The sequence below is a fragment of the Lissotriton helveticus genome, chromosome 5_1, assembly GCF_964261635.1.
Source record: "Lissotriton helveticus chromosome 5_1, aLisHel1.1, whole genome shotgun sequence".
NCBI lineage: Eukaryota > Metazoa > Chordata > Amphibia > Caudata > Salamandridae > Lissotriton > Lissotriton helveticus.
This window is the reverse complement of record NC_136065.1, coordinates 1,665,302,498-1,665,313,113: the sequence shown is the minus strand read 5'-3', so window position 1 is coordinate 1,665,313,113 and position 10,616 is coordinate 1,665,302,498.

Sequence of the window (10,616 nt, the reverse complement as noted above, 5' to 3'; positions counted from 1 at the left end):
TATATAAGGCCTCCACATCCACAACTTAGCCCCATTGAGTAATGCGGCCTTTGGCTAATCAGCAACTCTCCCCGTCTACATCCAACATACATCTGTAGGTTGAAACCCCATTGCCCCATTCCAACCTATCCTCCTTCGAGACACAAGTGTCCTCATCCGTATAGGTCTCAGTCCTTACTGATTACAGGGCATCATAGGTCACTGGTCTACAACTTTAAATACTTCCACGCATTGATTTTCAGACCATGAGATCACTATGTAGAGAGGGGTATATTTCCACCCTCCGACCTTCCTGCAATGTAAATTTGTATTAGATTAATGATGTCATGTTACATTAAGGAGTGGCTAGTGATCTCTTCATCAAGCAAACTGGTCGGTGTAATCACAGCCTCCTGCCTCGAGCTTTTGTATCATTCCCGACTGCTAGATTGCCTGAGACAGACCTTCCCTGTCCATTCACTAACCCCTATAAGATGGCCGCCACAATAGGGAAGTCATGTCCCTCTACGGTTGCCTGACGCGCGCTCAAGCCACTGCGCATGCGCAGCCGAGGATGTCTTGGCCACGCCCACCATCAGAGCGCAACGCGGCAAAGTCGCGGTTCAACAGCATATAGCCCTGCCGATCCCGCCGGGACGGTACCAGCTGTTTCGCGCTACCGGTCGGAGCGCCGTGCGTGGGGGGTAGGTCTTTCCACCTCTGCTGTTCGACGCCAAGGTAAGAGCGTGTGTGTATGTGTGTAAACTTGTGGAGCGTCATGTTTGGGACATGGTGCTTGCGTGATTGGTCTTACCTCTGAGAGCGTAATCTCGGGTCTCCCCACCGCTCTATGACCAATGGATATTTACTTGGCGGTCGGTTGCCCGGCAGGGACGGCAGGCATTGGGACCTACGGGGGCATGGCCCTCCCGGGCCTCTGTGATGGGGTGCGGGCGGGGACCACCGGTCCGGTCCCACACCGGCCCCGTATGCGGAGGCGGGGATGGCCGTTCTCCATGGCCTGTGGCTGCGTTTCATGTTTGGCCACCCACTGGCAGGGCAGGCCGACAAGTCTAGAGTGAGGGTGGGGGGTTTGAGATGGTTCTCCCGGGCCCTCCCCTTCACTCAATCACAGTCCTGGCAGTCAGGCCCAGTGTCCGGTTACCAACCTGGCCTGGCTGCACTTAACCACGTCATTTCCCTCCTATAAATAAACCCCTTGGGTTCCTGTATTTGTTCTTCCTGTCACAGGTATTAACCTCCTCGAACAGCCCCACGGGAACAGACTGTGGGGCCCTCCAGGGTTATATTGTAGGGTAAGCTCATTAAAACCAGTCAAACATTACTGAGTGTTGTGAATACCTCTTCTTCTGTTTTTAATAAATTTTCGTTCAATTATGATCGGTTTAATCCTTCATCACACTGCCACAAATTCATTGAATGGACATGCTAATTTAATCATGCCTATCACTGTGTTATTGGGATTTAGACCTCATAGATCATTGGTGTATGGGCTATGGAGCACTTTTTTGGATCCTAGGTTTAATATGGATTGTATCCACCTAATGTTAAAGTGGTATCCCTGTATATATTTCTTCCAGGTTCCCCCATAGAGTAGGACCTGTTGGCTTGCTCCCAGATTGACCCAGTGAGGTTGTATCTTTTTAATTTTTCCTTATTATTTTTCACTGTGTAGTACATTTGTTTTGAGGTCCTGAAGAATTGCCATACAGGCATGAAACATGTCGACCTTCTAGAGGGTTGAGTCAGTCCGCTGTCAATCAAACAGTTTCTTTCTCCCCTCTCACCCTTTTAATAAGGGAGTCAGCCACCCGAATAAAATCCGTTGTGGACTGTCTCACCTTCTTTTAAACCTCACTTTCCCTTCACGACTACACCACCACCAGACCCCTCACACGCATACAAACTATTGGCTGGAACAAAAGATCTCCAACAAAGCGCGCCTACGGCGCCCGTCAGACATTGCAGCGCCAGTCTGACGAGGAGCAGGGGACCAATGATGAAGCATGACACCTAGATTACTGGGTGTGTGAGGTCCCTTAGTTCCAACAAGGGAACTCCCAGTTCCCTGACTATAGTTTAGTTCTGTCTCCATTCTCCCATACCTCCTTTTGATCCCCGGGGAACTCAGTATCCTTCTTTGGTTACAAGTTATCTGGACACATACTCCGGACCCCGTAAAAAACTGTCCACACCGGTTCCTTCCTTTGTACTAATCTGTCCACTGTCACTTACCCGGCATTTCCTCACAATCCGCAATTGTGTGTGGTCCGCTGCATAAAGGCTTATGAGGTGAGTACTGCTCCTTTTCGTCAGGATTTATCTGGACAGTTGTTAATTGCTTTGCAAAAGCCTTTCAAGCCTGTTGCGCCAGCTACTTTGGCTCGTTGGGTGCGCTGGCTTATGTCTGAGGCTGGAATTGATGTCTCCATTTTTGGAGCTCATTCCGCGAGAGGTGCCATGGCCTCTAAGGCTTTTCATGTTGGTGTGAGTTTGCAGGACATTGTGAAGACGGCTGATTGGTCTTCTGAAACTGTGTTTAAAACATTTTATTTCAAACCTGTAATGACTCTTGCCTCTGTTGTGGTGGACCAGCTTTGAACAAGCATAATCTGAGCCTCCTGTCCTGCCATAGAATTAAAAATTTGCAAACATTCGTGACAAGAATTTTCAATTCTATTAAGGACACGGAGGCGAGGATTATCCCACCCATTTGTCTTTTACTGCATTGTTATATTGCTTCTCTGCTCTCATATGATCTGCATTGTTTCTTGCATTGCTTTCTTCCCCTCCCTATGTGCTGTTACCTTTTCAGGTTTGGGGATATGTGTTACGGCTCTGTTTTTCTTTCAGGTTCGGACCAGAAGTAATCCTTCATCTTGGTCTTCTGCGATGTTTCCGTTCCTTGGACACTGGATTTGTTATTTCTCCAGCTGCATCTTCTTCGCTGTGGATGGTTGCCTGTTCCTGTTGGCCTCTTGTGCGGTTTACCTTCAGACTTTTCCTTCCGGATGGTCGGCGGTATTTTCCTTCAATGACTTTTGACTGTTTGAATTTCCTGGACAAAGAAAGAGGAAGTGTTGTCCTCTATGGTGCCTTATATAGCTTATAGTCTCTATGGTTGCCTAAGGGCTCATGGGAGTTGTAGTTCCTGTTTTTCTGTACTATGTTCCTATTGGCTGCTGTTTGTAGTAAAGAAATCGAGAAAGCATAATCCTCGCCTCCGTGTCCTTAATAGAATTGAAAATTCTTGTCACGAATGTTTGCAAATTTTTAATTCTGATACACTGGCATCGTAGGGAAGGATTTCCACACCATCCGGTGCATACACTGGATAAGCGGGTCATTGTGAGAAGTTTACACAATTCAGTCACACTACACCTTTGTTGAGCCTTCCAAAAATGTCCTATATAAATAGGTGTATTTTTGTTACAGTGGACCCCTGAAGAAGGACCACATGGTCTGACATGCACTGTGGCAAATAATGGATCTTACCGTATAATTTGAAGAGAAATTTCTCTCTAGAAATGAGCATTACATGTTGATTTTGTGATGCGGATGTCGCTTTTCTGCACCTTGATGAACTGAAATTAGGTTCTGTTTCTGCACAAATCAGATGGATGAATTCAAGGGGGACCATCCTTTACAACGCAACTTTTACCACACAGTGCCTTTACGACGCAACTTTTACAACGCAAACCATTACAACGCATTGCGTTGGGGGGCACTCTAGGATAGGGAATAGGTTTAATTTACTGTCCCACACCTTCCCTACTATCCACGGGGACTGGAGTTGGAATAGTAAATTAAACTATTCACTACCCAGCGCCCCAAAGCACTATGCGTTGTAAAGGCATGCGTTGTAAAAACAGCGTTGTAAAGGCATGCGATGTAAAAGCATGCGTTGTAATGTCATACATCCGAATTCAAGTGCTGAAATAATAAAATAGCTTTGAGAATTACGTGAAAAGAGTAAGGGTGGTTCTAAACACAATACAGCCTGCACCCACCAGGCATTGAAGAACAAATATGAACAATGGGACTTCTCCCAGTGTCAGGAGCAGCTATCATTGTCTGACTTGGAACTGACACATATCACAAACTCAAAGACGGGAATAAACTGGGGTTTGACGGTTTCCATCCATGCCAACTGCGTGAGAACCTACCATATTCTTCGGGCTAAATCAGAACTGCAGCCACATTTCGGACTTGAACAATCAGGCTGAGGCACTGAGTGATAAACCTCCCCCCCCCCCCCACCCCCTTATCAAAAGATTTAGGAAAAGGGGGCATAATAGCAGCAGCAAGTCACTTCTGGCCACCATTGAAAAACCTAATGTGCAACTACGTTGTGATAGGAGCACGGCCCCGTCAACACGGATATCCCGTCTCCCCTCCCGATCACCACCACAATCCCCTGTCGCCCGGACTACCAAAACAACCCGGACTCCACCCCTTTCTCTTTCCCTACAGGAACCAGTACCAACGCGGGACGCAGCGGAAGTACAACCCCGCGACCCCGGATGTCCCTCCCCCTTTCCGGAGGCGGACCAAAGAAAAGCCGGAAGAACCCACAACACAGCGTTCAAGCAGGAAGACTCGTGGCAGGAGACGGCGTGCGAAGAACCCCCGGAGAAGAGAGACGATCCGGAACCAGGAGACGAGGTCTGGACGGAGGACTGGTGGAGTCCAGAGGAGGACGCTGGAGAGCGGCCGCAACTCATGGACGGAGTTGCGGCGGGCCAAGTGAGTACCAGTTCCGTGTGCGTGTAGAATTTAGGCGTTCCGTGTGTCTGTACATAAGTAACTTGTAAATACCTCCGTGTAAGATATAGTCCCCTCCTCACGAATCACCGTGCACTGTGAGTACACTGTAGATACGTGTGAGAGCGGCACTATCACGAATGTAGATAAATACCCCCTCACGTCCTGACACCAACGTCACCCTATTCCCTGTCCACGCTATATCTATACCTCTCTTCCCTTCCCCTCCCTTTCCTCACAGTCGTTCTAAACCCCAACACACGGGTGAAGGACAAGGACCTTATCTTGTGTTCCGCCGACAGAGCTAACGGCCCTGTTTTCTCTCTCCTTTTCCCCCCCTCCGAGGATCCACCGTCCGGGAGACGAGCCTGTTGACCCCAAGGACCGGCCCGCCTACAGTCAAGACCGACAGCTGTCCCTGGAAGACCAACCCCGGAGGGCTCCTTACCTTGGTGCCGGAACCCTCAATCCTTTGGAACTCTCTATTGTCCTGTGCCATACCATTGCACCCTTGTACATTAATAAAAACCGGCTACGAAATAGCCCACTACATTCGGCCTCCACGCTTGTCATTCCGGTTTGCTTCCCCCACCAGCCCACATACGTACAATATAATTTCTAATCAATTAAGAAAATTATAAAACAAGAACTGGTGCATTCTGAATACAGGGAATTTGAATTTTGAAAAACACTTTTTCCATTGGAGGAAGTCAGACCATACAGGACCTTCTTGTACACACCAGAGCAACTAGGCCCTTTCCAGAATACATTACCAACACAGTGAGGGGAATGATGCCAGATGCTTGTGGTAATTGCACACTTGGGTCTTCGCCATGAGTGGGTCCTTAAAAACATACTGGCATCTTTTGGCGTGGTTTCCCCAGTCTTTTTGCTTCTGGCCTCCTGTTTTTGACTGTGCGCTGAATTTTGTTTTTGCTGGAATTACGACTCTGGGCACTTTACCACTTCTGGCCTGTGCTTAAGTGCAAGTGCTATCTGTCTAAAATGTCATGGTATTTGGTTTCTCATTGATTGCCCTCTTTGATTTACCAGCAAGTCCCTAGTAAAGTGCACCTTATGTGTCCACGGTCTGTACATCAAATGCTACTACTGGCCCTGCAGCACTGATTTGCCACCCACATAAGTAGCCCTACAAACATGTCTAAGGACTGCCACAGCAAAGCCTGTGTGCAGTTTTTACCAACCATGTCGACCTGCAAGTACACTCACTTGCCAGGCCCAAACATTCCCTTTTATTTTATATGTCACCCCTAAGATAGGCCCAAGGCAGCTCCATGGGCAGGGTATGGTGTATTTAAAAGGTAGAACATATACAATTGTGTTTTACATGTCCTGGTAGTGAAAAACTACTAACATATGTTTTTCACTACAGCAAGTCCTATGTCTCCCATAGGTAAAATGGGTATGGCCTTGAAACATATTTTAATTGTAATTTCCTAAGGGGAGCAGATAGAAAATTGGAGTTTGGTGTCTCTGGACTCACAACTTAAGAATGCATCACTTAGTTAAGGTGGTTTTTAAATTGCTGGTCTGAAAATGCCACTTTCAGAAAGTGAGAAATTTCTTACTTTAATCATTCGGTGCCTTTGCCTGTCTCTCAATATACGCCGGAGTCAGCTTGACTGTTGAGCTCTTGTGCATTCGCTCTAGACAGTCACACAAAGGGAGCAGAGGTGTGCCCTGCATATCCTGACAGCCCACCACCAGGCTGATGGGCCTTCCTGAGCTAGAGTGGTGGCCTGAATAGACCTGTGCCTATCCCCACACAAAAAAGTCTCCAACCTCGTAGTGTGTCTGGAGCTAGGGCCAGGAAGGACGGGTTCTTGTGCACTACAAAAAACTTCCAAGCTTCTACAAGGGCTTGAGTTGAGCTTTCCTCCTTTTGGAAGTCTCGGGCCATCAAAGACTTCATCTGCCAGCACATGGGGTCCTCTGCTGAGAATCCTGCTCTGCCAAGTGGTGCCAAATCCAGTTCAGGGCCCTTGGAAGTGAGTTCTGGTGCTAAAAGAAGAAAACCATGCATCAACCCTAAGCGACACTTCGGAATCAGTGCACCCCTGCAAGAATCGCCACATCGCCGCTGCCTGCACCAAAGCTGTGGTCCGAGCTTGCTGAGTGCACAATGCACCAACCACAGTTTACAACCCAAGCTCCGACTTTGCCGCAGGACCCCGTGGAACCGCTGCTATTTGAGTCTCGAGCACCTTATCACGCACTGCTCCGACTCCAACGCAGCACTTGTGGTTCGACATGGGCGGCATGGAATCGACACATCGCGCTGTGGACATCGATGCATCATCAGCACAGCGTGGTCTTCAGGAACCGAGGTATCACACTCTCAATTGACGCATCACCTCCCCTGTGTCTCACATAGTCACATGGCATTAGCGGCTCAATGACCCTGCATCGCCTCCAGAAACCAACGCATCACTTACTGCAAGCTACTCATCACCTCCTTTGTGTAACACATCGTCACTGAGCGCCAATGTGCCAATGTGCCAACGACCTGCATAGCAGTAAGGAACCAACGCATCACCAGCTTTAACGGCGCTTCCCCTCTATTGTGCCACGCATCGCCTTTGATTTTTGACACATCTTAGGTACTTTGTCCTGGTCAAGCGCAACCATTGATTTCTAAGAGCTATAACTTTATTTAACCTTGAAATTTCATATCTTGACTTGTGTATGTTGGATTGTTGTCATTTTGGTCCTGTTTTAATCTGATAAATATTGGCTCGTTTCTAAACTGGTGTGGAGTACTTTCGTGGTGTTTTCACTGTGTTACTTTGTGTGTACAAATACTTCCTGTGAGGACTGCTCTTGCCAAGCTACCATGGGAGTCACAAGTTATTCTCAGGGTGTAATTTACTTACCCTGGCTAGAGTGAGGGTGCCTTCTTGCAAATCACTGCAACTAGAGACCCCATTTCTAAAACATAAGAACTGTAACTCCTCACATTTGATAAATGATAACATACCCTTACAATTTATGATATATAGGGATGTTGTGTCATAAAATAAGACTCTGAGTGTGTGCACACCAAAACAACATAAGGTGTAAGAAGAAGAAAATGCACTTGTGACCAATCTGTATTTTGAGGTAGAACATGGAAAAAGAGACATGACCTGGGTGGTAATTGAGAAAATGGAGGCCTGTGGATCCCCTGCTATAATGTCTAAAAATACTACTTGAGAAGAACTAGAGGTGGATTTATAAACTTAAAACCTATCAATTAGGCCTCAATGATGGTATCCAATGGAAACACCCGAGGAACATATAGGAATCGCCATATCTAATGATATATTCCACCGGTCTACTGTTATCATGTCCACCATGTACGATAATGTAATTATTATAAACGTAGAGTGCACCCAGCTTGCGCACATGATGTTCTGGGGCATTTTTTAAGACAAGCCTTTTTTGTTCTACCATATCCTTCTACTTACACTTATTTCTCCTCCACATCCCCAATAATATTACCATGTTACGAACTAATATCTGGAACTGGTTTGAATAGAGTGCAAGACAATGACTACCTAAATAATTACTATTCTTTCAATATAATTTATAAATGATAACTATTCTCCTTTTTATATCATTTAACCAGGATTGTGCTAATACATCCAGACACCACAGCTAGGTTTCTTCTATATGTTGTAATTACTAGAATCCAGGTGCCTTTAGCAACTGAGCATACTGTGCGTCTTTATACTTGTGAGAAAGTGGCTTTATATACACTGGACCAGAATAAGATACAGTGTGTATAGAGTCCACAAACCCCAGAGGTATAACAGAGGTTAAAGCCAGGTGTGACCTTTCTCTCTAAAGTGGTAGCTTGGTCGAGCAGTAAGGCAGTACAAGAGGACAGTGTAAAGCATTTGTTGCACACACTCAGCCAGCAAAAGGTTTCACACACTCAAAGACTGAACTCCAGGCCAATTGTTTTTATATCAAGGGATATAGTTGTTTTATTTCTAGAACCAACAGGTATCAAAATGTACTGTTCTCCATATGAGAGGTCTCGGATGAGTACTTTGCAGAAAGGCAATTTACTTTGTAAATACAATAGGTACAGGGGTTGCAGTAGGCAACACAATTCAAGCTGAAAACAGTTTAGCAAAAACGTTTTAGGTATTGTAGTGATTTTTCAGGAATAAAAAGCTATTTTAAAAGTTACCACTTAGAAACTTTTCAACAGAAACCTGGCAATGTTATCCAATGGGAGAAAATTCAGGTTGCAGGTAAAGTACGATCTTGTTACTTTTGTAACCCAGTACTGGGCTCCTGGGGCCAGCACTGGGGTCTCAATTTAAAACAGGTAAGTAATTACGTTTCAGTATTTCGTATGATTTTAAAGAATATTTCTAGTTTTCAAAAGTAAACACTTTGAAGAAATGTTATAGAAAAGCAGACAATGGATTCCTATGGAGAAAATACAAGTTACTAGTAAACCCGCTAGGGATTACTTTTGCGGTTCAGTACTGGGCTACAGGGTACAGTACTGGCCCATCTCCTGATCACAGTTGAGTATTTCGGAATTCGGATGATTTTATAGGAATATTTTACGTTTTCAAAAGGAGACAGAAGATTTTTCGAGTCAAAACCAGTCAATGTTATTCAATGGCAGGTAAGTGAGTTACCAGTTTCCTGGTGAGTACTCGACTGGTGAAGTTGTGGTTCTGGGCATAGACTCAGGGGTCCCCCAGGGTCAGGTAAGTACAGTTGGTACACCCTCAGCGGCCCAGGGGCGGCCGGGTGCAGAGGTAGTTAGGCCCAATGTTATCCAATGAGAGGCAGGGGGCCTTTGGTTGGTGGCTGCTGGCTAGCACGCCACGCGGCTGTGGGAGCTGGGCTCCTGGTCACTTGCTCTGGGCAAATGAGGAAGTAGGATAGGACAAATGTTGCACTACCAGGGGCACCCGGGTGGCGGGGTGCAGAGTGCTTTTGAGCCGTCGGGCGCTCAATGTTATTCAATGAGGATCTTGAAAAGGAAACAAAGGCTGCAGGCTCGGGGACGGTGGATCTTCTGGAGTGACCAACACTTCGAGGGGTAAGTTGGCATCTTGGAGGATAGGTAGGCACCCAGGAGTTGGGCACAGGGGGCCTGGGGCGCCAGGTGCAGGGGTGCCTTTTGAGGTTGGGAAATCTTACCCCCTGCTGGTCGCGGTCGGAGGGGTCCTTTGTCCTGAGGCTGCAGGCATCGTCTGGGTCGTCAAGGAGGGTCCTTGGACACTGGATTCCAGGTCCGAATCGCCGGGGGGACGTCCTCGGGGTCTTGATTCACTCCGGCACAGGCCAGGCTTGGCGGGTGCAGAGGGTGCAGGGTTCGCGGTTCCGGGCTGAGGCCAGGGCTTGTTACTTGCTTTGAGCAGTACCACTGTTCATGGGAGACCCAGGTAGTCAGAGTCACAAGGCAGTCAGGTCCTCCGGGGTTTTTGAGGTTGCTGACCACTGGAGATGCCGGGGTTTAACAGGAGCAGGTTCGAAGGTCGACAGGCCGGTAGGGCTGGGGACAAATCAGTTGGTGTCTTCCTCTTTTTAGCAGCTGCACGGCAGGTCTACGTGTTCCTTGATCTTCTTTGTTGTTTCGTAATCTGGATCTGAGGAAGGAAGGTTAAGGGAGCCCCTAAATACTGAATTGAGGGGCATTACAAGAAGGGCAGGGACCAATAGGTCCCTGTCCAGGGGTGGGTACACCACCTAGCCTGCCCCTCTCCTGTGGGAGGGGGGCAGGAACCTAGCTGTGATTGAGCAGGGCTCCTCATCTTCAAGATGGCCGGAGCCCGGGGTTGTGCTTCACCTCTTCTCCCCCACCTGAGGGGTGGGGTTGG